Genomic DNA, 5,000 nt, shown 5'->3' with positions numbered 1-5,000 from the left:
AGTAGTATCTCACCTAAGTCAACCCAAATCGACGATAAAAAGCATAGGTCACGCTTCATATAAGAAAGTCGTTCGGACTCTGAAAATTCCACATATAGTAAAATGTGAGGTTCGGAGACATAATTTTCATTTTTTCAAAAACTAGGGAAGGTATGAACGGAAAACTTCGTAGGAAGTAGTATCTCACCTAACTCAACCCAAATCGATGATAAAAACCATAGGTCACGCTTCATATAAGAAAGTCGTTCGGACTCTGAAAATTCCACATATAGTAAAATGTGAGGTTCGGAGACATAATTTTCATTTTTTCAAAAACTAGGGAAGGTATGAACGGAAAACTTCGTAGGAAGTAGTATCTCACCTAATTCAACCCAAATCGACGATAAAAACCATAGGTCACGCTTCATATAAGAAAGTCATTCGGACTCTGAAAATTCCACATATAGTAAAATGTGAGGTTCGGAGACATAATTTTCATTTTTTCAAAAATTAGGGAAGATATGAACGGGAAACTTCGTAGGAAGTAATATCTCACCTAATTACACTAAAATCGACGAAAAAAACCATAGGTCACGCTTCATATAAGAAAGTCGTTCGGACTCTGAAAATTCCACATATAGTAAAATGTGAGGTTCGGAGACATAATTTTCATTTTTTCAAAAATTAGGGAAGATATGAACGGGAAACTTCGTAGGAAGTAGTATCTCACCTAATTACACTAAAATCGACGAAAAAAACCATAGGTCACGCTTCATATAAGAAAGTCGTTCGGACTCTGAAAATTCCACATATAGTAAAATGTGAGGTTCAGAGACATAATTTTCTTATTTTTCAAAAATTAGGGAAGATATGAACGGGAAACTTCGTAGGAAGTAGTATCTCACCTAACTCAACCCAAATCGACGATAAAAAGCATAGGTCACGCTTCATATAAGAAAGTCGTTCGGACTCTGAAAATTCCACATATAGTAAAATGTGAGGTTCGGAGACATAATTTTCATTTTTTCAAAAATTAGGGAAGATATGAACGGGAAACTTCGTAGGAAGTAGTATCTCACCTAACTCAACCCAAATCGACGATAAAAAGCATAGGTCACGCTTCATATAAGAAAGTCGTTCGGACTCTGAAAATTCCACATATAGTAAAATGTGAGGTTCGGAGACATAATTTTCATTTTTTCAAAAACTAGGGAAGGTATGAACGGAAAACTTCGTAGGAAGTAGTATCTCACCTAATTCAACCCAAATCGACGATAAAAACCATAGGTCACGCTTCATATAAGAAAGTCGTTCGGACTCTGAAAATTCCACATATAGTAAAATGTGAGGTTCGGAGACATAATTTTCATTTTTTCAAAAATTAGGGAAGATATGAACGGGAAACTTCGTAGGAAGTAGTATCTCACCTAATTAAACTAAAATCGACGAAAAAAACCATAGGTCACGCTTCATATAAGAAAGTCGTTCGGACTCTGAAAATTCCACATATAGTAAAATGTGAGGTTCGGAGACATAATTTTCATTTTTTCAAAAATTAGGGAAGATATGAACGGGAAACTTCGTAGGAAGTAGTATCTCACCTAATTACACTAAAATCGACGAAAAAAACCATAGGTCACGCTTCATATAAGAAAGTCGTTCGGACTCTGAAAATTCCACATATAGTAAAATGTGAGGTTCGGAGACATAATTTTCATTTTTTCAAAAATTAGGGAAGATATGAACGGGAAACTTCGTAGGAAGTTGTATCTCACCTAATTACACTAAAATCGACGAAAAAAACCATAGGTCACGCTTCATATAAGAAAGTCGTTCGGACTCTGAAAATTCCACATATAGTAAAATGTGAGGTTCGGAGACATAATTTTCATTTTTTCAAAAACTAGGGAAGGTATGAACGGAAAACTTCGTAGGAAGTAGTATCTCACCTAACTCAACCCAAATCGATGATAAAAACCATAGGTCACGCTTCATATAAGAAAGTCGTTCGGACTCTGAAAATTCCACATATAGTAAAATGTGAGGTTCGGAGACATAATTTTCATTTTTTCAAAAACTAGGGAAGGTATGAACGGAAAACTTCGTAGGAAGTAGTATCTCACCTAATTCAACCCAAATCGACGATAAAAACCATAGGTCACGCTTCATATAAGAAAGTCATTCGGACTCTGAAAATTCCACATATAGTAAAATGTGAGGTTCGGAGACATAATTTTCATTTTTTCAAAAATTAGGGAAGATATGAACGGGAAACTTCGTAGGAAGTAATATCTCACCTAATTACACTAAAATCGACGAAAAAAACCATAGGTCACGCTTCATATAAGAAAGTCGTTCGGACTCTGAAAATTCCACATATAGTAAAATGTGAGGTTCGGAGACATAATTTTCATTTTTTCAAAAATTAGGGAAGATATGAACGGGAAACTTCGTAGGAAGTAGTATCTCACCTAATTACACTAAAATCGACGAAAAAAACCATAGGTCACGCTTCATATAAGAAAGTCGTTCGGACTCTGAAAATTCCACATATAGTAAAATGTGAGGTTCGGAGACATAATTTTCTTATTTTTCAAAAATTAGGGAAGATATGAACGGGAAACTTCGTAGGAAGTAGTATCTCACCTAACTCAACCCAAATCGACGATAAAAACCATAGGTCACGCTTCATATAAGAAAGTCGTTCGGACTCTGAAAATTCCACATATAGTAAAATGTGAGGTTCGGAGACATAATTTTCATTTTTTCAAAAATTAGGGAAGATATGAACGGGAAACTTCGTAGGAAGTAGTATCTCACCTAAGTCAACCCAAATCGACGATAAAAAGCATAGGTCACGCTTCATATAAGAAAGTCGTTCGGACTCTGAAAATTCCACATATAGTAAAATGTGAGGTTCGGAGACATAATTTTCATTTTTTCAAAAACTAGGGAAGGTATGAACGGAAAACTTCGTAGGAAGTAGTATCTCACCTAATTCAACCCAAATCGACGATAAAAACCATAGGTCACGCTTCATATAAGAAAGTCGTTCGGACTCTGAAAATTCCACATATAGTAAAATGTGAGGTTCGGAGACATAATTTTCATTTTTTCAAAAATTAGGGAAGATATGAACGGGAAACTTCGTAGGAAGTAGTATCTCACCTAATTACACTAAAATCGACGAAAAAAACCATAGGTCACGCTTCATATAAGAAAGTCGTTCGGACTCTGAAAATTCCACATATAGTAAAATGTGAGGTTCGGAGACATAATTTTCATTTTTTCAAAAATTAGGGAAGATATGAACGGGAAACTTCGTAGGAAGTAGTATCTCACCTAATTACACTAAAATCGACGAAAAAAACCATAGGTCACGCTTCATATAAGAAAGTCGTTCGGACTCTGAAAATTCCACATATAGTAAAATGTGAGGTTCGGAGACATAATTTTCATTTTTTCAAAAATTAGGGAAGATATGAACGGGAAACTTCGTAGGAAGTTGTATCTCACCTAATTACACTAAAATCGACGAAAAAAACCATAGGTCACGCTTCATATAAGAAAGTCGTTCGGACTCTGAAAATTCCACATATAGTAAAATGTGAGGTTCGGAGACATAATTTTCATTTTTTCAAAAACTAGGGAAGGTATGAACGGAAAACTTCGTAGGAAGTAGTATCTCACCTAACTCAACCCAAATCGATGATAAAAACCATAGGTCACGCTTCATATAAGAAAGTCGTTCGGACTCTGAAAATTCCACATATAGTAAAATGTGAGGTTCGGAGACATAATTTTCATTTTTTCAAAAACTAGGGAAGGTATGAACGGAAAACTTCGTAGGAAGTAGTATCTCACCTAATTCAACCCAAATCGACGATAAAAACCATAGGTCACGCTTCATATAAGAAAGTCATTCGGACTCTGAAAATTCCACATATAGTAAAATGTGAGGTTCGGAGACATAATTTTCATTTTTTCAAAAATTAGGGAAGATATGAACGGGAAACTTCGTAGGAAGTAATATCTCACCTAATTACACTAAAATCGACGAAAAAAACCATAGGTCACGCTTCATATAAGAAAGTCGTTCGGACTCTGAAAATTCCACATATAGTAAAATGTGAGGTTCGGAGACATAATTTTCATTTTTTCAAAAATTAGGGAAGATATGAACGGGAAACTTCGTAGGAAGTAGTATCTCACCTAATTACACTAAAATCGACGAAAAAAACCATAGGTCACGCTTCATATAAGAAAGTCGTTCGGACTCTGAAAATTCCACATATAGTAAAATGTGAGGTTCAGAGACATAATTTTCTTATTTTTCAAAAATTAGGGAAGATATGAACGGGAAACTTCGTAGGAAGTAGTATCTCACCTAACTCAACCCAAATCGACGATAAAAAGCATAGGTCACGCTTCATATAAGAAAGTCGTTCGGACTCTGAAAATTCCACATATAGTAAAATGTGAGGTTCGGAGACATAATTTTCATTTTTTCAAAAATTAGGGAAGATATGAACGGGAAACTTCGTAGGAAGTAGTATCTCACCTAAGTCAACCCAAATCGACGATAAAAAGCATAGGTCACGCTTCATATAAGAAAGTCGTTCGGACTCTGAAAATTCCACATATAGTAAAACATGATTTTCTTATTTTTCAAAAACTAGGGAAGGTATGAACGGAAAACTTCGTAGGAAGTAGTATCTCACCTAACTCAACCCAAATCGACGATAAAAAGCATAGGTCACGCTTCATATAAGAAAGTCGTTCGGACTCTGAAAATTCCACATATAGTAAAATGTGAGGTTCGGAGACATAATTTTCATTTTTTCAAAAACTAGGGAAGGTATGAACGGAAAACTTCGTAGGAAGTAGTATCTCACCTAATTCAACCCAAATCGACGATAAAAACCATAGGTCACGCTTCATATAAGAAAGTCGTTCGGACTCTGAAAATTCCACATATAGTAAAATGTGAGGTTCGGAGACATAATTTTCATTTTTTCAAA

Source organism: Coccinella septempunctata, chromosome 6 (genome assembly GCF_907165205.1).
Source record: "Coccinella septempunctata chromosome 6, icCocSept1.1, whole genome shotgun sequence".
In the NCBI taxonomy this organism is placed as follows: domain Eukaryota; kingdom Metazoa; phylum Arthropoda; class Insecta; order Coleoptera; family Coccinellidae; genus Coccinella; species Coccinella septempunctata.
The sequence above is the reverse complement of the archived record's forward strand: the minus strand, read 5'-3'. Positions refer to the sequence as shown.